This window comes from Halichoerus grypus, chromosome 7, assembly GCF_964656455.1.
Source record: "Halichoerus grypus chromosome 7, mHalGry1.hap1.1, whole genome shotgun sequence".
Classification (NCBI taxonomy): domain Eukaryota; kingdom Metazoa; phylum Chordata; class Mammalia; order Carnivora; family Phocidae; genus Halichoerus; species Halichoerus grypus.
Genome location: NC_135718.1, coordinates 32,058,899 through 32,083,214, shown reverse-complemented (window position 1 = coordinate 32,083,214; position 24,316 = coordinate 32,058,899). Strand labels below are relative to the sequence as shown.

At 45.2% G+C, this 24,316-nt stretch overlaps 1 protein-coding gene across 50 annotated transcripts in view; it reads right to left on the bottom strand.

The window, feature by feature from the left end:
• SORBS1 (sorbin and SH3 domain containing 1) overlaps window positions 1-24,316 on the bottom strand; it is a 224,916-nt gene that overhangs the window by 141,019 nt on the left and 59,581 nt on the right. For all 50 annotated transcript variants that reach the window (XM_036111654.2, XM_078077319.1, XM_078077329.1 and 47 more), the window contains exon 2: window positions 20,880-20,964. The gene's annotated coding sequence lies outside the window, so the exon portion shown is untranslated. The remainder of the gene's footprint in view (window positions 1-20,879; window positions 20,965-24,316) is intronic.

Sequence of the window (24,316 nt, the reverse complement as noted above, 5' to 3'; positions counted from 1 at the left end):
TCTCTCCAAAGGAGTGATTTGGAGGATCTCACAAAGGTCTTCCTGCTCCCTTTCCAGCTGGAGCTTCACTTCCCCTGCTCGGGTCCCCCGTAGCCCACCTCCAAGACATTAAACCAAGGGCCAAGCAAAGCTGGCCACCGAGTCTATAAGCCAGCTGACTCACGCTTTTCTTGGGAAGTGGGAGTAAAATGGTCAAAACAGGCCTCCTGCAAGTGCCTTCTAATGGAGCTTTGATGAAGTGCAACACTTTCAAGACCTCTCCCCCACACCTACCTCCCCCCTCAAAAAAATAATTATCTGGGAAAATAATTTTTATAAGTTGGCTACAGCACATTTTCTCAAAAGGAATAGCCAAGTATGAAAACACCATTCTCTGTGATCACTTCCGGAGCTAGTGTTAACACACCGTGGCCCCTAATTACAACCTTGCAGTGCTGTCGCTGGCTACCGCTTTCAAAGCAACCATAATGACCTCGCTAGGGTAGGGAAACGGCAAGCCTGACTCTCACTCACTCGCTTGCGGGCACTCACTGAAAACTGGTTAACACCGGGTAAGATGCACGTGACAACCACTGAGAGATCAACTGCCCTCCCAGCTGAAGCAGAGAAAGCACACTGGTGAATCGCAGGGCAAGTCAGGAGGAGAGTGGAGACGAAGAACACTGGGGTTCAGGTGGGAGAGGTTACTTCCAAGGGGCTGTGCTGATGGCAGGAGGAAGTGGGACACAGGACAGGAAGGGTAAAGGAACTGATGGTTCATGAGCACCTGCTGGGTGCCATACACCGTTGGGTCCTTCACCTACTCTCTCTCGACAACCTCAAAGTCCTATGAGGTGGACGGATGTCTTCATTTACAACGCCCTGCAAGTGTAAGGTCAAACACCTGGCAAACACCTACATGGGGACTTTAGCTTTGGCTTGTCTGAATCCAAAGGTGGTGGTCTTTGACGATGTAAGATTTATAGGTGACGTAAGACCCTGTACCTTCTACTGAAGTTAGCTAAACCAGGGTAAATACACTCTCCAGTCTTTTCCAAAGATTTATAATTTCAAATATGGTGAAATCATTAAATAAATTTGAGTCATACACACATACACACAATGTATTTGCCAAAATGTAACATATTTAAGTATCATAAAGTTCTAAGCTAGTTATGGATGGGGGAAATTTTTGAACCATTTGTTAAAAATTATCACCATGGGCAATGCATTTGATGCCTTTGAAGGTGTCTGGACACATGAGTGGCCAGAAATTCAATCTTTCCTTTTCTCCTCCAGGATGTACACAAAAGCAACAAAGAAATGGGGGGCTGGGGGAAGAGAAACATGGCATTTCGGTAAATTTAGGATAGAACCCACACACTCAAAAGCTGTGTATTACTAGTAGTGGTTCAGAAACACGCAGAGATAAGTACATCTTCAAATTCAGATGTTTCCACATCATGCAAAATGACACCACTAGTAAATAGGTACAGACCTGTCGACATGCCTGGCGCTGTCTGTAAGCTTTCTACAGACCAAGGTTTTTAATCATCACATCCTGCCTCTAAGATAAAGACTATCTTAGAAACGCTGAAACCGAGGCCCAGTAAGAATAAGTAACTGGCCAAGACCATAGAGTTCAACAGTAAATGGAGAAACCAAGACTTAAACCCAGGCCCTTAGGCTCTAGAGCCCCCACTGATAACTACCCAAGAGGGAGTGCCTATCCCGCAGCAGATGTATGGGATTATCAGTATTCCAGGATTTTAGTCGCAAAAGAGGAAAAGAGCCTAAATACCATTCATAGACGACTGTTTATGGGCTCTGACACATCTACTCAACGGAAACAACAAAACTACGGGGCGCCTGGGTGGCTCAGTTGGTTGAGCGACTGCCTTCGGCTCAGGTCACGATCCTGGAGTCCCTGGATCGAGTCCCGCATCGGGCTCCCTGCTCAGCAGGGAGTCTGCTTCTCCCTCTGACCCTCCCCCCTCTCATGTGCTGTCTCTCTCATTCTCTCTCTCTCAAATAAATAAATAAAATCTTTAAAAAAAAAAAAAAAAGAAACAACAAAACTACCAACGACCACGAGGTAGCTCAAAATGTGAGACGGAATGATTTCTAGGATTATGGTTAAATAGAAAAGCCAAGTTCAAAACACCATGGATAGTGTGAAGTCATTTGCATGAAGAAAACAGACAGACCTACAGATTCACAGATGCTGAGAAAACCTCCAGCACAGTTTACAAGACACCGGTGCCCAGCACTGCTTCTGAAGAGAGGGCCGGGGACAGGAATTCAGAGAGAGAGAGAGATGAAAGATTTACTTTCCATCACAAATATTTTTCTAATTTTTGAATTCTGAACATGGTCACATATCACCTACTTATTTAAAGCAAATTCAAAGACAAAAGTTATTTGAAGAAAATCACAATGGAATGTCTTCCAACTTAATTCTGAGTGGGGAGGGTGAGAAGTGACCAGAACACCCTGTGGTCATTCTCTATTCATTTCATTGAATAATTTTTCATAGTAGTGATTCCGAAATACTTAGAACTAAAAAATAAATTTAAAATGCCATCCACTTTCTTCCACTGGGACACCTGCTTCTTAAAAATGCAATGGATAAATAGCAAGGAAGAATTCCCTGTGTAGATAGTAGTAAGAGGTGTTTCAATGTTTGTGCACGCGGTGTGCACGAGAAAGCATGAGAAATCCCTAACAAAATCAAATAAAGAGGGCCAGTAGTGACCCAGCACAGCCACTGTGTGGCTGAAATAGCAATGGGCATGTCACCTCCGTGCCACTAAAGAAATGGAGTCTCTCATGTCCTACAAAACATGCAAGGCATCTTGCCTTGCCAAATTTAAACGGGGACATTATTTTTAAGTTACTATAATTAGTTCCCATTTGTCTATGAATCAGCCTTTATGAGGCAATAGCATCTAAGCCCCATCAGATGAAACCTGAGGCAACATCATCTCTGTTTATTATTTTGAAAAGAAAGAGAGGGTGCCAAGTTTCCTGCAACAGCCAATTCAAACGCTGAAATTTGGAGGACAGAATGTCCTGTTGTCCACGTTTGAAGATAGGACTATATTTTCATCTAATACATCAGTCCCAGGTTCAGCTGGTAACAGGAAGGAATTGAATTCCAGAGCTCAAAAATAGGACTTAAGTACTAAACCACCTTTCACTGCTCATATAGAATTTTATATTTTAACCCCTGACGCTGCAGCATTTTTTAAAAGTGTCCATGTTAATGAACAAACATGAACGTATTTTAATCTAAGGGTATCTGCTTAAGCAACGAGAGACTGGCAAATACAAGTGTTTTAAACCGATATTCACATTCCTCAATACACCCCTTTCATAACTAAGTTTCTTACAAGAAATGAACTGCTTCAATACCAAATACAAAGGCAGGGGGAGGTGAAGTGTTCCTGTTTGGCCTGGGCTTCCTCCGAATGAAACAGCTCCTTGAAGGGGCTCTGAAAGGAGGTACATAAACACAGAATCGTTTCGTCTCCAAAGGGAGTATGGCCAGACAGTAGGCAGTTAGGATCTGGACAAGGTTTAAACTGGCAACCTTAGGAAGCTTCAGAGACCCAACTGCAGGGAACAAGTTCAATGTTGGAATTCACAGAGGACATCAGTTAGCAGTACGCCAGGGGATCACGGCACATTGGAGTGAGGGCAATAGGGAGAGAAGAAGTAAATACACTATTCACTGATCACCAGATTTACTATAGCAAATGCTTAATGTTTTTGTGCACACCCATGTGCCCTTGATAAACGTGTAGAGGTACCCTATCTTTCATTGCAAATACCATGGGTTCTAGGCCTGCTCTCCACATTTACCAGCCAGGCTCCCTTTGGCAAACCATTTTAACCCATCAGCTTCTCATTTGTGCCCCTCGGATACAACAACAAGAGACAGGTGACAAGGGAATAACATCTGTCCTATCTAATCTCACAGGAATCTAAAATAACCAAAATAAGTTTTATAGTTTCTAAAATTTAGCAAATATTTATGTAACACGACAGACCAGGCACAAGGTGTTGTGCGAGCCGTACATTTTTTAAGATAAGCATGCATATATAGCATTTAGATATACATGAATATAGATCAGAGAAGGGGAAATGAGGGCGGGCAGCGTTAAACATAGGCCTGAGATTACATCGGAATTTTAACTGAAAGCTGAGACCCAAACAATGGCTTTATTTTGCCAAAACCACAGGCAGGAGCTGCCTGGAATGCTGTCATACTAACTTACCCTCATCACCTTGGAAGACTCAGAGACTCGCGTCCAAGTCCTCCTTTTAACAATCCTCTGATACAGGTACTAGTATTATCCCCATTGTATAGGTAAGAAAACGAAGGCCCAGAGAGGCTCAATAACTTGCCCGTGGTTATATAACCAGGGAGCGGGCTCTGAACTTTGGCCGTCTGAGTCCAGAGTCTGTTCTATCATACACTATCCTATGCAGCCTGTTGTAATTGTTAGGATGATGATGATGTATTATAATAAACCCCTTGTATTAATCCCGATGCCGCAAATGAGGAACGTGAGGCTCAGAGGTGAAGTTACAAGCAAGCCAAGATCATAAAGCGAGCCCACGGCAGAGAGAATGTGAAAGTCCATGTGACTCTGGCCTGGACATGATTAACCGCCACGTTAATAAGCTTTGATCCACAAATATTTATTCTGCCCCTTCTGTGCCCTAAAACACTTTTTTAAAAAGGCAAGGGGTTGGTGGTGGCGGTCCGTCAGGAGCTGGAAAGGCTCTCATAGCACCTCAATGCTAAATCAGCCCCACCTCGCAGGGCAAAGACCAGAGCCCTGCACACGGCAGGTGCCCTGTGAGAGCTGATGCCAGTAAGGATGACGGTGGCAGAAAGATCTGAAATGTTAGTATGTGGTTTCAAAAGGGAATGTGACTACTCCATTTGGAGGGGGAAAAACCCTTAGGGCAGAATACAGACAATTTCTAAAACAATGTGAACAGGTGTGGTCTCCACTGACAGAGAGAACACTTTAGGTACTTTGTTAATTCCTATTAATCTTTCAACTCCTGAGGTAGGATCACCAAACACCCGGGTTCTCCCTGGACTTTCCAGGTAGTCTCATGTCCCAGGAAACCCCTCGGTCGGTCACCCTAGAGGGCAAACATCAGGTTTTGTACTCTTGACCTTTCATGCCCAACCCCCTTGGTTCTAGCCCAGTTCTGTGCAAACAGAAGACGCTCAATATGTCTTAGCCGGTTAGATGGATGAAAGGAGCATTACTTTATTATTTCCAAGTACACTCATTTCCACTATACAAATGTTGCCAAGCAGCAGTCCCTGCACTGCTAAAATGACTATGTGAGAATCATTTTAATTAGCACTTTCATTGTTTGTATGCAAATGCACATTCCTAAAGTGGGTCCTCTAAAAAGCTTTCCCTAAACCAACATCCCTTACTGAGATTTTTCCAGTAAATCCTTGTCCATAGACAGTAAAGAGATAAACTTCCAGCCAGCCTGAGTCTTAACGATCCAGAATCTGTAAAGGAGTTAAGAAGCTTTTCTTTATAGGAATGGCAAGTCTAAAATGAGGGAATGTGAGGCACTTCCAGGCGCCAGGATAGAGCTGCTCCTTGACTTATTCATCCCAAAATAGGATGGCGACTCAGAGGGCACTCTCCCAGTACTGAGTTCCTCTTGCAAAAAAGTGGAACACCCTGTGGCTGGGCCCCCCGCATTAGAGTCCTCAGAGTTATCGAAAGCAAACTTTCCAGCCTCCCCCAGATGTCCTGCTTCCAGCTCAGGCAGCCCGTCCGCTCTGCCGGCCCATCCCTCGCCTATTCCCTTCCTTTGGCTCTCTGACCCCGGGGCTGGGCGGCCTTGGTCTTTTGCCTCAGCTCAGGGAGAGGCCCAGATGCTCCTTGAGAATTCAACTCTGGCAGAGGTATCCATGGACCCAGCCCAGCCCTGCCCTGGGTGGGAATTCTGAAGAGCTGGTCTCTTGGGGAGTCAGGGTGGGAATAAAAGTTCTGGGCGGTCAACATGGCCGACTCCAGTCCTGAGTCACTAACTCAGCTCTGCATGGTTATACCAGGCAGCCCAGAGAGCCAGTCACAACTTAAAATTAGCAAGAACACGATGGTGAGAAGCTAAGTCTTAGAAAGGCAAACAGGGAGGCAGAGGTTATCTAAGCTTGGAGAAAAACTCCTGTGGTCCAAAGAGGCCGGGGAGGACTACAGCCAGGAAGGCCCTGTAAAGTCCTTTAAATGGCTGCAAAGCACTCCTAGCATGGAATGCTTTATTCTCATGTCTGGGCCACAGGAAGGCAGAACAGAGTTGAGGCTGAACAAAGGACAGTAGCATTTATCAGTCAGACGAAAGTCCAAAAGGCTAATGTCTGGGATGCGTTAAAACACGTGAGAAATGTGAATAACCATCAGGGGTAGGTTTCTGTTTGTTGGTTTGTTTGCAAAGCTATGATCAGCGTGACAAGAAAAGCAAAGAAGTATAGGCCTGCTTGGGGAACCCAGTGTCATGTTACAGAGAGCAGAGAAACAGCTCCTTGCCGGTGCTGAGGGAACGTTCTTCATGATGGAAAAGGCAACTCTGGTAAGAAGCAACTGGAGTGGAAGACAGGTGTGGAGCTGGGAGAGCAACAGCTACTTTAAGTCAAGTCAGGTTTCTAGGCTCAGTGAATCACATCCACAGACAGCCAAAGTATGGACACGTGTCACAGATGAATCACTGTCAGGAATCCTTCAGAAACCTCAAAGAAAGGAATGGTGTTCAAAGATATGGAACTAATTCACAAAAGGAAGATTCTAGAAGTATATGCCAAGAGGCTTGGCATTCATGTCCAGCAGAATTCTTTTTTTTTTTTAAAGATTTATTTATTTATTTGAGAGAGAGAATGAGAGAGAGAGAGAGAGAGAGAGAGAGAGCACATGAGAGGGGGGAGGGTCAGAGGGAGAAGCAGACTCCCCGCTGAGCAGGGAGCCCGATGCGGGACTCGATCCCGGGACTCCAGGATCATGACCTGAGCCGAAGGCAGTCGCTCAACCAACTAAGCCACCCAGGCGCCCTTGTCCAGCACAATTCTAGCCTGGAGTATTTTTTTTAAAAGATTTTATTTATTTTTTTGAGAGAGAGAGAGAGCAAGAGCATGAGCAAGGGGGAGGAGCAGAGGGAGAGGGAGAAGTAGACTCCCCGCTGAGCAAGGAGCCTGATGCGGGACTCAATCCCAGGACTCCGGGATCATGACCTGAGCTGAAGGTAGATGCTTAACCAACTAAGCCACCCAGGCACCCCTAGCCTGGAGTATTAAATAGATGAATACCCAAGAAAGAGTGACGATCGCCAAAAACTGACAGAGGTTCACTATAAATAAGTATCAGATTAACCAATTCCCATTTTTGTTAGATTTATAAGACGGATAGTTCATATGAGTGTAACTTCCCTTGAGCTGGGCTTTAATAGTTCAATGATATTCTTGTGAATATAAATAGGAGCACTGAGGCAGATTTATACAGAGATGAATGAGCCACCAGCCTGCAGATGCGTGGACTCAGCCCTGTCCCATACATGAGGCTTATATCTAGAGGTAATACTAGAGGGAGGGCTCATCACCTTGTGAGGAGACAAAAGCTGGATATTAAAAGTTCCTCACAGGTTGTAAGGTGAATCAAATCTAACAAGATGAAATTTAAGATGAATACATGTAAAGTCTACCCATGTAGGGGGGAAACTGGGGAGGAGGTAGTACTCTGGTTGACCACCTGCTTCACACAAATTCCAAGATCCTGAATTGGTTCCTGAAAAAAGCAGTCAAGTTTAGTTGCATGAGGGGGTCCTTGTGATGATCCTCAGAGAGCTTCCAGCTGAGATCCCAACTCAGCTCTGGGACCCCGACAGAGCCCCTTCTAATGCTCTCATTCGTAACTACAGAGAAGTTATGGCACCACGGAGAAAGAGTACACACACCTGGATGAGAGCTCAGGGTGGGGGCTCAGAGAGGCCTCTACTCAGGGTATGTCTTAGGAGACACCAGCAGTGTGATAGCTGATACCTTAGAAACACCTTCTGGTCAACATCTGCTCTAGTCAAAGCTGGTTCTGTTCCGAGATCGACATTCTCAAACTAGCCAACATAGGGACCACTGCTGGCAGGGTGGGTCGGGGGAGTGGATGTCAGCAACATTTAACATTGGGTGATACCCTTCTCACCCAGTGACCTGTGACTGACAGGCTAAGATCCCTAAAGGGAAGCGCCTGGTTGGAGTGCCTTCTTATTAGCTCATCGGTCAGACAAGCATCTTTGGAGTTATTTTTCCCAAGGAAAGGGATGTCCCTGGAGGAAATGAGTAGATGCCAAGCAGAAAATATAGCAAATCAAAATACTTCCTGATGTAATCCAAATCCTTGGCTGATGTACTTGTAGCTCAATACCTGGAACTCAAGACCAGCCCAGGGAGAATCAGAAACAGGCTCCTAAGTGGCTGGGAGCCAAGAAGGTCCAAAGTGGCTTTGGAAGCCCTGCAAAACCAAAGACACTGGGCGTGTTCCAAGCCACAGGATTTCTGAGCTACTGGGGGCACTGGATATCATCTCACTTTAAAAAAAAAGAAAGAAAAGAAAAAGAGAGGAATATGGAAGTGCTAAGGGAGAGCAGTGTTGCAAAGCTCCCTAAAGTAAAAAAGAAAATCTGAAGACCCTGGTCTCTAAAGTATTTTTACCAAAATGGGCATTTTTTGGGGGGGGGGGCCATATACTGTTTGGTCAATTAACAGAGGAACCCCAAGGTTCACACCAGTCACCCTGCCTCCCAGCACTCAGTGAGTGGACCTTCTAGTCCTGGAACTGACCCTGCGGTACTTTGGACCAGGGGTGATGGGCAGGGAGCTGAGATGATCCACAGTGAACTGGAACCAACCTCACGAAACTGCGTCATCCATGAAAAGGCGGTAAGGGAACTCACCACACCCCACCCTCCGTCACACCAAGACTTTAACCCTAGACAGAACATTCTACACATCAGATATCATCCAAAAGCTCAGAGGCAAGTTCTGGAGACGGAAAATACACAAGCAGCATTTCTAGACACCCCCCCAATGTATTGCGTTCTCCAAGGATGGGTCTGGAAACCGACAGACACCCTGTTTTTTCTACTGGTACAGAATGGTTCAGGCATATGCCCACTCTCGTTCTCTGAAGGCTTCCCTTTCTCAGTGTTCTGACAGCTCTCTGCTTGCTCCAAGAAGGAAACTTCCACTGTGCACGACCAGTCTTGAACACATGCTCCATCAGGGCAATGTGGAGACGGGAGCAGCAATGACAGCAGCTAGAAGGGGACAGGCTGAAGCCCAAAGCACTGAATGTTGGACGCTGCCAGCCCTGAATCTGCAATTCCTCTATTTACTTAGAAACAGTTGCCGATGCTCGCCCTGACCAAAGATAAACTAGGACAAACCCGGAAAGGGAAGGGGAAGCGGTGAGGTAAGGGCTGTTGTAAACCTGGCACAATGCAGAGGAAAAGTTCCTTGCGTTGTCAGGACACGGTTTTCCTCCCTGGGAGAAGGAGGAGATAACATACCCCTGTGAACGGGGACGTGAGGCCGCGACCACGGGCTCGGCAGAGGCAGAGGCTCGCCCTCTTCACACACTTAGAAGTCCCGCGCAGACACGTTTGGAGGCTGTCGTGGCCCTAGTGCAAAGGCCACGGCATTTGGAGTCAGAGAAGGTGAATGTGAGTCCTAGCTCTGCCTTGAGCAAGCTGTGTGACATCAGGTCAGGCACTCACCCTCTCTGAGTTTCTGTTCTCCATGAACTATAAAAAGAATAGTTCTTTCTGGGCCAGCTGATCTCACAGTTTTCTTCCAGATCTAACAGTCTGCTATAAACTGATATTGCAACACAGCAGTCAGGCCTCCATTCAGCAAACATTTGCTGAATACATTCTGCATGTCTAGGGACGAGGACAGTCCTGTACTCAACGAACCAGGCAGCAGCCTGTAAACAAGTCTCTACAGTGCCATGGGAGACACATGTGGACAGGGCGAAGGGTCGGCCCACCCAGCAGAGAAGGGAGCAGAGTGAAAGCAGGAACAGCGTCCCAGCAGCGATGCCTGGGCCAGCGCGTGGAGGAGGGAAGAATTTGGCTGAGGGAATAATATGTATAAAAGCACACAGGAGGGCGCCTGGGTGGCTCAGTTGGTTAAGCGACTACCTTCGGCTCAGGTCATGATCCTGGAGTTCCAGGATCGAGTTCCCACATCAGGCTCCCTGATCAGCGGGGAGTCTGCTTCTTCCTCTGACCCTCCCCCTTCTTGTGCTCTTTCTCTTCATTCTCTCTCAAATAAATAAATAAAATCTTAAAAAAGAAAAATAGCACACAGGAATGGCCCAACGGGGCATGTGTGGTGGGAGTTCAGAGCTAAAGGGCCTCATAAGCCATGCTAAGAAGAGCTGCCACCCAGCATCCCCAGACCCCCTCAACTTCCTTGCTGTCCACCTCAACAGCTCCCTGTATGGCCACACTCTCAGGGTGGGTGTAGGCCTACACTGGGTCAACCATCGAGCAACCGTCCAATCCCTACCCCCCGCCCTCCAGCCTCTCCCTTTGTCCCCGAGTCACACAGCCAGGCCACACCTGCTGTTCACTAGGTTTCCTCCCAGGCACTCGGCAGGCCTTGCTCTTGCTCAGCCCCTTGTGCCCAGCCCATGGCAGCTGTGCCAAATAGTTTCCATCTTCCTCAGAGCCACAAGCACATCCCACCCACCCCACGCATGCTCAGCAGAGGACTCCCACCTCCTCTGTTCCTGGGCATGACTGTCCAAGCCCAGCTCCCGTAGCAACCGTTCTGTCCACCTGTCACAAGTTCCTTCCTAAATAGCCCAGGCCAAGCTGTGGCTAAAGCTGCTCGCAAGTACAAAAGAAAGTAAAAAGACTCCATTAAGAAACAAAAACCACAGCCATCGACCAACGCAGACTGTTGCCCACGCATCTGACCAGACTCTGAAACAACATCTAAGTGGGATAAGGTCCGGGGATATACTCCGTAGGCCAAAAAGCATTACGTAAGTATTAGCTACTCCATAGCTGTCATCTGAATAAAGGAGTACAAATAAATGTAAATCTGATGTTGAAGAGACAAAGAGATTTGTTTTGATAAACAAATCAATGAATCTGATGTTGAAGAGACAATCTAAAAGCGCTGCAAAATCCACAGTATCTTCAGGCATGTGAACGAAGAATGCAGCCTAGAATCTGTCAGAGCCTTTAAAACAATCCCGAGGCCCTTGCAAGATGAGACTCTGGTCCCTGCTGGGCTCCAACACACACAGCCGACTCAAGCAGCACAGAATCATGGCAGCGCCATTTATTTCTGAAATAAATGTCCTCAAGTACGCCAATATATTTAATATAAAATCCAGGGGCGCCTAGGTGGCTCAGTCGTTAGGCGTCTGCCTTCGGCTCAGGTCATGATCCCAGGGTCCTGGGACCGAGCCCCGCATCGGGCTCCCTGCTCAGCGGGAAGCCTGCTTCTCCCTCTCCCACTCCCCCTGCTTGTGTTCCCTCTCTCACTGTGTCTCTCTCTGTCAAATAAATAAATAAAATCTTAAAAAGAGAAAGGTTTAATATAAAATCCATATACAAGACATTTAATGTATATTACATACAGTATACTGTATGTGTATGGATGTGTATCTGTTTCTATTTCCATGCTCTATGTGCCATTATACGCTGTCAGCCAATGAAAAGAAGCCGATCACACTCTTGGCCAACTGCGGACATGGCTCCACCACAAAACACCCACAGCGGCCTCTAGGACACCGTCCTGTGTCAGTCATATTCTAGAACATGTCTTGTTTACTCTGTGAAAGCCTCTCTGTCTGCCATTTATTTATTTATGTTTTTATTTGTTCCGGTCAACAGTTTTGCCACACAGTGGCCAAGAGATGGTATGGAACTGGTGTCGGACTTGCCACGAAGACATAAAGGAAAAGTGTGACCCAGGATTGTACAATTCAAGTGTTAAGACTGTCCAGCTAGTGAAGAGGAGTCCACTTCCAGACCTGGGAGCACCAATCATCAGAAATATTCTACAGAATGCCAAGAAGATAAAAATCTTTCTTCCTAGTTCACCTCTGCCCCATCCACTAAGCAGAGCTACCAAGTTCTCTTCCAGCGCAGTGAGTGCAGGGTTGTGCCGAGAGCTTGCTGAGTACAAATCCCATTACACTTAGCTCTTCCACGTATATTAGAGGCAAGCATGAGGAATTCCTGATGACATGAGGAACTTTCTCCACTGAGACTCTGCTCTTCCAACCCCGTAAAACTTGTTATGTGGCCAGAACAGCACAGCTTCCCAAAACTCATGCCCAGAACTGAGAGTGACATATGACAGAGAATTCTAGACAGTTAACCTTTGAGGGGAACCCAGATATGATCTCATTTAATGCAAGAAAGAAATGAAGCCCAGGGCGGGGAGGTTGTTCTAAGGTTGGTGGCAAGTCAGGGCCTGCAGGTGGCCAGGGTGAGGAGACCTGGCTCCTCGGTGATGGGCTCGCACTTTAAACCCAGAAACTGAAGGACAAAGATGTTGTCTGCATTCTGGCTAGCATTCTGCTTACAAGGAGGTTACAAGAATAATTTTAAGAGGAAAAAGGGATTATTAGAAGAAACAAACTGCCCATCACAAAGCTCATAAAATGGGAATGGTTTAGATTAAATTCACATCCTTATTAAAGTGTTAGGTTGGTGTGTTGGCTTGGTCATGTTTGGTGCAAAGTTCCTTTCCTGTAACCTTTCCAGTTACTTTGGAAGGTACCAGGGCTCAAAAACTAACAACTGTGGTTCATGAAAATGGTGACTTCTGTCATCCAGTTTTAGGTTTTGGTCTTATTGTAAAAAGGGGAAAAAAAACCTGAAAAATGTTCCGCTCCTTCAAGTTCAGTAGTTCAATTTGAAAGAAGGAAAAAAAAAAAAAAAGGGAACTATTAAAGAGAAAATATAATTAGATTTGTATAAATGTTCCCAACATGGTAATTTTTTGAGCAAACCATATTATGCAGAGTACATGATATGTTTCAAAACTAATATAATGACTTGGTATATGTAAAGAATGCTCCAAAAATTACATTATTGCTCTCTTTCCTTCCTCTCATTGAAATATGCACAAATCTCTTTAAGGAAAAAATATTTGTTTTCACTACTCCACTGCTCCAAATATTTTTCTCCCTATCATTTTAAATTTAATTTAATCATTATTTATAAATTTAATCATTATTTATAAAGGAGGATACCAAAATGATGTTTTGCTGAACCTCAAGATCCCCTGATTTTTCGGGGCACCTGGGTGGCTCAGTCGTTAAGCATCTGCCTTCGGCTCAGGTCATGATCCCAGGGTCCTGGGATCGAGCCCCGCATCGGGCTCCCCGCTCAGCAGGGATCCTGCTTCGCCATCTCGCTCTGCCTCTCCCATACGCTTGTTCTCTCTCTCAATAAAATCTTTAAAAAAAAAAAAAAAGATCCCCTGATTTTTCAAGAATAGGTTTTAAACGGACACTCTAAGTCATGGGTTATGAAACCAAAAGCCTGAGAGGGCCAAGCAAGTGATAAGTGGGTGGCGTGGGGACTACAGCAAACTGGGACCCAAATGCCTCCCCCCACCCCCAATCAAGGGGACAACCACTGGTTCTCACTCTAGCCCACGCCGCTCCCATGCAAGAACATGGCTCGATACTGCAACATATTCTAATTGTCAAGAGGAGTTAGAAATCAAATTATGCGAAATCTTCCGACTTAAAATTCTGGCCACTTACTTCAAAAAACTTAAAACTGGTGTTTTGTGGGCAGCTAGTTTGCAACCTGCCACAACAGACAGGATGCCATAAACGTAATTAACTCAGGGAACAAATGCAACATCTAGAAACACAAACTTTGTTGGAAAATGAAGGATGATCTCTATATACTTTTTTTAAAACCTGCATTCCTCTGTAATAACTTTTCTCTGGAACAGGGAGGCAGAAAGAGGGAATAAATGAACTTGGGAAAAACACGAAATTAGTTGCTGGAAAGCAAAAAAGGTAAAGGTATCTCTTTCCTTTTTTTTGTTAAAATAGAAGAGTATTTCCAGCTTTTGAGTCCACGTTGGGACAATTCTGGCAGTTGCAAATTTCACTGAGGTTAGGCTGCTTTGAACAGAGCTATCTTCCCTAATCTTTCTCTAACAGAAATGCCATACAGAGCCGGTAACCTGTCACTCAGAGTCACTTTTATAAGAGTGAGCTAATGGTTTGTGTGACTAAGCAAGAAGGCATGACAACTGGGGGGAGGGGTGTCACCTCCTAAAAATGTGAACGTATTATATATGCAGACTGGGCCTGTGCATAAGTACCTTAGAGGGGTTCTTGAGCCCTCTCCCAAAAAAGCCTAAGAAACAATACCTAACTGATTATAATAGTGAAAGTTCAATTGTGCAAGTTCAAGCACAAGCAGTTATTTTTTTCCAGCATACCTCTGCAGGAGCCATTTTTTATTTAATCACTGCCATAATCAGCAAACCAGAGAAAATCTCTCTCAGTGAGGAAAACAGAGTGAGTCATCTCCATGTTGATAAGGAGACTGCAGGATGAGGGCACCGTGCTGTGAGGTAGGTATCAGATGGTGCCTGGTCTAAATTAGTCAGTGGAGCGATCAGAATGATTTCTTCCCATGATGTTCAGTAATCACGGGAGATGATGATGAGCTCCCCGTTTTAGTGACAGCCACCAGTACCATCTAATGTTTACTTCCCCAAACCAGGGAGGAAAAAGAAAGGCAAAAGAGCTTACTCACTCTCTATTTGTGATCACTGGATGGAAAAGGAGAAAAATATCTTGTTTTTACACGTGGCCGACAAATGTGATAAAACTTCCTGTTTGAAAAGTACAAAATCAAATGTGTAAATCTCCTGGAGAAATACCAACACCTCAAAAATGTCACTGCTGCCAGAAATGAATAGCATGTCTTCGCAGGACACGGTAACTAACTTTGGCCGGAAAGTGGCCCTATGAAACTCTGGTGACACAAACCAATACAGCAAGCCCAGGGAGACACTTTTAGACAGTGACCCCTGCGGAGGCTGCCTCCCAGGGCACATGGCCCAACAGCAGCGTAGGACCCTGCAGCGTTGGTATCAGACCCTGAATTCCAGCCTTCACTTAAGGAAAGGTGACAACTCATGCAAATTCCACGTTGAGCATTTCCCTCCAGTAGCTGAGATTCTTAAGGAAAATGAATTTGAGTTGCTTTTAAATTGGACTGAGCTCTGGGGTTAGAAACTGTCAATTACTGGATTCCAAATTCCATGTCTTATTCCACAATGCAACAATACTTTGCTTCAAACGGTGGCAGAGAGATGTCCGGTTGAAACAGCAATAATTTGTGTTTCAACTCACGGCAAGCCCGCCTCATTTCAAATTCATATTTTGTCTAAAGCTGTGGAATAAAATATCAGCCAGAAACAGCCTTAAGTCCTTTCTGAAAGAAGGGAAGGAAGGAGGAAAGAAAGCAACTGGACTGACTGATATATGCAAAATATATGCAAAAATTGGAAATTCAAGTTAAAGAAGCCTAGTCCCAACCTGCTGATGAACATGGAGCCTCAGAACAAATAAAGGCAATGGACACTCAACAGGCAATGTCTTCAATCCAAATACACATCGAGCAAGAGCACTTAGAAAACCAAGTAATGAAGGAACTTTAAGCTTTCTATTTCTAGGTCATATATTAAAGGCTAAAAGGGATACTTATCATGCTTTTTAAAGCTAATACATAAACATGATACAAAAAAATTTAGAAGTTGTTAAAAAACAAAACAACGGAGTACATTCAAAGATCTTATTGGTTTTATCCACTGAGTCACAAATCGGGCAGCCTCCCATCTGCAGAAAGGAGCTCCGAGGAACTATACAAAATGGAAGATTTTTTATAGGCAGAAGGAGGTGGGGCAAAGAAGTTATTCTAGTGGATTGTTCCAGGTAAGGTCACCTTCCTTTGGGGGAAGGCGGGGGTCTATCAGGCAGATTCCCTCCTCAGTAGTGCTGACCAGGTAATTCCAGATTGACTGTTAAAGGTTACATAGTTAGGCTAGGTTTTAAGTCTTGGTTTGCGGACAGGGGCTTAGCACAAGTGACTCCACTTTGGATTTTTTTTTCTTTTAAAGTGTAAAAGGGTATAGAATGAAAAGTAAGCATCCTTCCTACACCACTGCCCTCCCCAAAAGGCTACTACTCTCTAGCATCTCCTCCTGAGATGGTCTACATGCATACAAGCACCAAGGCACTGTTCTGCTTTTCAACTTAAGGAGGATACCACCATTTTTTAATGCCTGACCACTCAGTCTCCGAGGACATGAGAAGGTACCAGCCTTTTCTTTCTTTTTTTTTTTCTTAATTCCTAAAAGCACTTACTAAGAAGGAATCAGGGAGGAGAAATCCTCCTCCCATGATTGTCAGTAAGTTTCATTCTTTTTAATCATATTTAAGTTCCAAAAGACAAAATTAAAACCTGCGTTGGTGTCAATCATCACGATTGACATTCCATTCCACTGAAAGCTTCATTTTGCTATACACCATTGGTTATGGATAGAGAATGCTACATAATCAATGTTTATTAGATGCTCCAGAAGTCCCATGGAGAATATTTTCAATGAAATATGAGGGCTTGGAAATACATGAAAATGCAAGTTAGGGCTTCCCATTGCCCAAGCAATATTTGAAAGAGTACATTCTAGAAGGCTGCTTATCACACTGCCCTCAACAGCTGCATGGGTTTCCTATTTTGTCATGTCCAGAAAAGGCATGAAAAGACCAGGCCTGGGGAAGAGGTGACAGTGTCCTCAAAGAAGGGATTCCTAAAAGATCCTGAAAAGCCTCTGGAGAGGGCTGAGAGGCTCACCAGGGCAGTCAGAGACAAAGTCCAGGGGGACAGGGAGGTGGCCAGCCAACTTTGAGTGGCGACTTCAAGAAGGCAGCAAAAATGTCTATGGGGCCTGGAGATAACAAGACTAAAGAAACTCACCAGGTAGTGCAAAAATGGAAAAACTAAGGAACCCAATGAGAATGTGCATGAAGCTCAATAGGGCGATTTACCTTAGAAACGGACAAAAACAATATGGAGCGGTGCATTTTGTGCCCAAAGCCCACAAACAGATAAAAATGTGTAGGATTCAGAACGGATTTCCTCCCGTCAGCCGATGGCAGTTGAGGGACATGGGTGCTACCTGAAATGCATCTCTCTCCTACAACCATCATGGTATATTTTTGCTGCTTTTTATCTTATAACATTTATCCTTGATATTTCAGAGATGTTCTAAATATTTCCTACATTGTGGTTCTACAAACCAAAAAAAGGCGTTTGGCCTTTTCATAGAATGTGATCATATCTAACTTTGATTGCACAACTAATGACTTTCATGCACTGTTTTTCACTTTAGTGAGCCTTCATTTAATGAACTTTTGGGGCATTTGGGTGACTCAGTCAGTTAAGTGTCTGACTCTTGATTTCGGCTCAGGTCATGATCTCAGGGTTATGAGATCAAGCCCCGCATCAGGCTCTGCCTGCTTAAGATTCTCTCTCTCTCTCCTCCTCCTCCTCTGCACCCTCTCCCTCTCTAAAAATAAATAAATAAAATAAAATAAAATAATGAACTTTTGGATGGTATGATTATAGGATGAAAAACCCGAAATGTATTAGCAGTGAATTAAACTTAGTCATCAAAATGGCTTGCAGAAGTTCTAGTACAGATAAAGAACAGTGTAGTTTACAGGCTATTAATGGCAAAAGATGCTGGAACCTTCTGCTTGCCAGCCAAAGGCACAGCCATGTGCCAATTGCATAAATGCAGTTTATAATTCACTCAGCCGACCTGATTTAAAATTATGCAACTCTAAAACTAATTCTCTTAATTTGGGTATTTCAAGTTTTTTATATAAGGTGAGGCTTTACTACTTTTATATCATTATCTCATTTGAATAATTTATATTCTTATCACATGAAATCATGCCATATTCATTAGCATGTGTCTTCATTCACCTCTTAGGGATTTTATATGGAAAATCCACCCTTTGCCTCTTTCTCTGTCCAAATCCGATTTAGTCCTCCTTTCTCTACCAAAGTAATCTCAGTCTCCTAGCTTTTAAATATCATCTACATGCTGATGACTCTCAAAGATACCATCTCCAGCCCCAGCCAACTCTAGATCTCCAGGAGAATACCAAATGGGCACCTCAAATTTAACATGTCCAAACTGAACCCTCAGGGTCCCCCGCCACACATCCCTCTCTGTTCCTCATCTCAGTAAACAGCAACATCATTCACCCAGCCAAAAACACTAGGCTCATCCTTGATTCTTTCTGCTCACACCCCATACCCAACCCAGAAGGCACGACCTTCAAAATATATCCTGAGCTTGCCCAGTTCACATCATTCTATAATCCCCACCCTAATCCAAGTCGTGCCCGTATCTCCTGCTTGGACCCCTTCAGGTTACACTGATTCTACTCTTGCCCCCAAAGTCTACTCTCCACTCAGGACCCAGAGAAATAATTGTAAAGCACAAAGATGATTACTGTTCTGCTCAAACTCTCCAGTGTTGTCCAATCACACTCTCCTTATCATGGCCTACAAGATCTGGCTCCTACCTGCCACTGATCTCACTTCATATCACTTTCCCCATACCTACGTCCCAGCTCAAGGCCAGCCAAACTGGCTGCCCTCCTGTCCCTCTATCACGCCAAGCTCAGCTTACATCAAAGGCTTTTCTTTCTGCTTACTGCTCCCTCTGCCTACACACTTCCCCCAAGATTCCTTCACTCCATTCAGATCTCTGCACAGAATTTCTCCCCCTCTCTCTCTCCCCCATGCACAGAAGTCTTCTCAGGCCACTCTTTCAAAAACAGTCCCTCCAGCCACTCATTTTGTTTTTTTTCCCCCCCATGGCACTTATCACTACCTGAAATTATTATTTAGTGATTTACTTTGTTCATAAAATAATTTTTAGTGAACACCCATCATGTTTGCATGCGAGGTGCTCTTCTAAGGGCTCGGGATATCCAGTGAACAAGATAAGCAAAGATCTTTGCCCTCTCGGAGCTCACGTTATTTGCCACCCTACTTGAATCTAAGCTCCAGAAACATGGACACAGTCTGCCTTTAGACCCCTGAATCTCCAATGCCCAGAGCAGTGCCTTGGCACACAGTAGGTATTAATACATATTTGCTGAATGGGTAGTGGCCCACCCACCTGAGACCATCTGCTTCCCTGAGGAACCCCACCATGGAGCTCTTCTTGCCAACCAGATGGGACTCTGGTTGTAGGACCCAGAATGTCCACTGTGTCCCTTTAGACACAGCAATCTGGCCAGCCTCCCATGCCTGAGTTGGGTCTCTAACCCTGGGCCTGCCTGTCCTAATTGCCTGTCCTTCCTGCACCAACCCGCAGCACTCCGCCAGCTCCCCACCTGGCCATGCCACTGAGACTTGTCTCACTAGGTCATACCAGCTCCTGGTCCACATGGTGGCAGCTGACCAGCCAGTCAGCAAACAAACCGGCTTTTCTCAACAAAGAGTGGTGGGGATCCAGACACATGGGTCCTACTGCCTCCTTGGCTCATGGTGGTCCTTCCCCTCAAAGAGCTCAAACGAGACCTTCAACATCAACTAGCCGGTGCTCTCCGGAGCATCCTTGGCTCAGCCCCGACGCACCGCTGCAAAGGACAGAAACTTGCTTCCTTCCACTGCCACAGAAGCAAGACACTTACCTGCTGTGATGAGTAATTCAGTTTCTTTTGGAAAAATGAAGAACATTTGTTAACTGAAATTATCTGATCTCAAATAAAAATGAAGGTAATTGGGAAATGCAGTTAGTTCAGTCTTTCAAGAAAAGGGCAGCTGTAGCAGTGGTGGGAAAGGGGAGAAAAGGAAAATACAAAGGTCTTGAAGGACCACTCTGGAAGACTCAGAAAATAGGTGTTTAAGATCCGTGTTTCCAAAATATCTGTTCACATTTTAATTTGTTAGCTTAGAACTACCCAGCTGTACATCTCAAAGCTAAATGGGGTTACTTTCTATTTGTCCAGCACTTTATTCTGTATGAAGCATTCTCAGATATAGGATCTCTTTTAGCAGGACAGGTTTCATTTCCTGTCCAGGGCCCAGAGAGGTCAAACAATTCACCTGCGATCCCAGAGTAGAAGTGGCAGAACCACGTAGGTATCAGAACCCAGATATGCCTCGGCCCAGCCCAGTGTTCTTCCTCCTAGTACAGTAAGGACGGTGTGGTCTCTGAAAATCACATTCTACAGTCCACCAAAAATATTTCCTTTCGTTACAGCGGAAGAAACAAAACAGAGGTGCCTGGGTGGCTCAGTCAATTAAACATCCAATTCTTGATTTCTGCTCAGGTCACGATCTCAGGGCCAGGGGATGGAGCCCCATGTCAGGCTCCACACTAGGCGTGGAGTCTGCTTAGGATTTGCTCTCCCTCTCCCCCTCCCCTGTTCCTGCACATGCTCGTGCTCTCTCTCCTTCAAAAAAGAAAAGAAGGATGGAAGGATGGATGGAAGGATGGATGGATGGATGGATGGAAGGAAGGATGGATGGAAGGATGGAAGGAAGGATGGCTGGATGGCTGGAAGGAAAGGAAGGAAGGAAGGATGGATGGAAAGATGGATGGATGGAAGGATGGAAGGATGGAAGGATGGATGGATGGAAGGAAGGAAGGATGGAAGGATGGATGGATGGATGGACAGATAGATGGAAGAAAGGAAGGAAGGAAGGAAGGAAGGAAGGAAAAAAAGGGGAAAAAAAAGAAACAGAAACGGAAACAAAACAAAACACGTATTTACCAGTGGTTTAAGGTGGTGGGATGCATTGGTCCTGAGCTCTGGGCAGAGAGAAGGTTTCACAAAGTCTTCCAACAAATGCCAGCCCCTGCAATGACAAAGATACAAAACATGTGGTGTGAATCAGGCACTCTGTGGCCTCTCCCCAAGGAGGCCAACCAAAACACCAATCGGCAGGCAGCCTGTTTAGGCTTACGCCCCCATCCTCCTCTTCCAGCCCCCACTCTTTTCTCTGACTTCCCCAACTGGAACAAGAATCTTTAGTTCACCAGCTGAAATGGTCCCCATTAGAATCAATGGACCTTGGACAGAAAGAAGCTTTAGAGATCGTCTATAACAGGGCTCACAAACTGAAAGCCCAGTGGGTTACATCTAGCCTATAGCAGTATTACAATCGATCTGTAGGATAGGTTTAGAAAATTTGAGCCAAAACTTAAAAATCACAGAGGTCACATAAAAACCCAGACTTCTAAGTTCTCTTAAAACAACAACAACAGGGGCGCCTGGGTGGCTCAGATGGTTAAGCATCTGCCTTTGGCTCAGGTCATGATCCCAGGGGCCTGAGATAGAGCCCGGCATCAGGCTCCCTGCTCAGTGCAGAGCCTGCTTCTCCCTCTCCTGCTGCCATTCCCTCCGCTTGTGCTCTCTGGCTCTGTCTCTCTGTCAAATAAATAAATAAAATCTTAAAAAAAAAAAAAAACAACAACAACAAAAAATGAGTCAACATGGCCTACACATGTCTAAAAACGATCAGCTGTGCTAAGTAGCAGCTGCCCTTCACAGGCAGGCTTGGCTACTCCAAAATGCCACACTCCCTACCACTACCTAATGTCTCACCGCAGAGAGAGCTGTGGTTATCACTGCCCTTGTATTATTGGATTTTTTGGTCTTGTGTGTGTGTGTGTGTGTGAGAGAGAGAGAGATACAGAAATAATTCCCTCTACTTAACGAAAGTGGGAATGTAAAAGGAAAAGGGGCAGAGTTCCAAGAGGAAAAAAAATGGTACAGCACATCAGCAACTTAAGTTAGCACCCCCACTCTGGAAGGCATGTGAAATCCCTGAACAAGTACAACACTTCCATATTATAAAAGTATAAGCAGGAAACTGACTTGCCTACTCCCACAGTTAGAAGCAGAGCTAATTCTAGAACCTAGGTCTCTTGACTGCCAATCTAGGCACTCTTCCACTATGTCCCACCGTATGGTAGTCTTATATTGTAAAACAAAAAATATTTTATATACACAGGTGTGCATGTATGGGTCTTTCAAAGCTAATACTAAAGTCAAGGAGATAGAGTTGAAGTATCCAAACCGCTCTACTGAAAGGCTTGCCATACTCTTCTATTCTTTGACAAATGAAGGTAAATTCCATTAGGTTCCCTAAGGCTTCACTTCCTAATGTGACAGTCTCAAGAATGTGGATCCTTGGGCTCCTGGGTGGCCCAGTCGGTTAAGCATCTGCCTTCAGCTCGGGTTGTGATCCCAGAGTCCTGGGATCAAGCCCTGTGTGGTCGGGCTCCCTGCTCAGCAGGGAGCCTGCTTCTCCCTCTTCCTTTGCCTCCAACTTGGGCTTGCTCTCTTTCTCTCTAGTGCTCTCTCTCTCCCTCAAAAAAACAAATAAAATCTTAAAAAAAAAAAAAGTTGCTCCTTTAAGTACAAAAAAGTCTCATAAATACCACGCATCTATTACTACAAAAGTGGTCAGTTAATGTCCCAAACTGTCTGAAATACTCTTTATGCTAGAAAAATGTCCTTTGATATGCATTTTGAATACAAGGCTACAAATAAGCTTATATAGAGGTACTAGACTATAATAAACAATGTTCAACTAGAAGATCTTGGTAGGAGTTATTTATATCATCCCCTCAAAGAATGTACTGATTCATTGATCACTCAACAGATACTTACTGAACCCAATTACACGCCAGGCAGTGTGCAAGGCGATGGAAACAAAAAGATGAACCAGATCCAGTCCCTGCCCTTAAGCTGCTCTGTCAAGGTAAAAGACAGATCTGATACTCAAAAACAGTTCTAACACAAATGGGTAAACCTAAAGATCTGGGAAGGCACCGGTGCTCTAGGAGCACTGGGCTGGGGCTCCTGGTGCAGCTGAGGGGAATAGACACTTCCCAGCATGGACAGATGCCGAGGAAATCCTAAAGCAGGGAGGGGAGTGGAGCAGGCAGGGGGAGAAAAGAGGAGAGGGTGGGAATTATAGGCCATGGGGCAACATGGGCAAAAGCAAGGAGTGAACAGCCCCTCCAATTTGGTCTCATCCACATTTCGTGTTACCTTGTCAGTCGTAAAAGCCCCTGCCACCTGGGGGCATCCGGGTGGCTCAGTTGGTTGAGTGTCTGACTCTTGGTTTCAGCTCAGGTCATGATCTCAGGATTGTGAGAGGTCTCTTGACTGCCAATCTAGGCACTCTCTCTCTCTCTCTCTCACTGAGCCCACGTCAGGCTCCATGCTCAGTGGGGAGTCTGCTTGAGGTTCTCACTCTCCTCCCTCCCCCCCCAGGCCCCCCACCCCACTCACGCTCTTTCTAAAATAAGTAATCTTAAAAAAAAAAGCCCCTGCCACCTGACCCAACATCTGCTGAGAGGTCATGTACACTTGTGGACATTTATCTCGCCAAGTGCCCATATCAAGAGTGCCACCATTTATCAGCACTGATTCCTGGCAATGCCCACCTAGGACTCCCTCAGGGCAACCAATGCTGTCCCAGAGTCTGCCAGGCCCAAGAAACATGGTGGTAGAAATACTGACCCTTCTAGTATTTTTAGTACTTCCGTCATGTCCCTGAGAAGACAGCTGATAGTTTTTTGTCCTGTGCCAGTCATGAGCCCATCCTGTATCTACCTCAGGGCCTGGATTTCTATGGCCAGAATCTACTATGCAGTCAAGCCTTAAGCAGGAAGTTTTGTAAGAAAATGTCCCAGAATATCTGCCCATCAAAATCCCCAGGTGGAGTTCTCCCATTCTCATGGATAGGATAGGGATGAGCCGCCAGCCCCAATCTAGGCTGAAGCAAAGCCAGGGGCCAGCACCCCAAAAGAGACATTTTGGAAAGGAACATAAAGAGGAGTGAAGACCAAATACGTGTGCATGGTTAGGGTTGCTCAGGGTTCAAGACCAAGATGAGCAAACAAAGAGGCAAAATTCACCTCAAGAGTGGGAAGAACTTCCCTGGATCTGTCACTGGTGGGCAGGTTCCCAAATCTGGCTGACAATTAGAATCACTAAGAAAAAAAAATTCCTGGGCCCCCAACTCATTAAATCAGAATCTCTGATTTGGAGGCCCAGGCATTGTTCAGGTGATTCTGATGCCCAGAGTCCTTCCCATTTGGAAAAAAGTATCTTTCACTCAGAGGCTTCAGGAGCTCCAGAAAATCTCCTCGAGGTCATTAATTCAGCATCCTCCAGGCAGGATGCAAGGATCC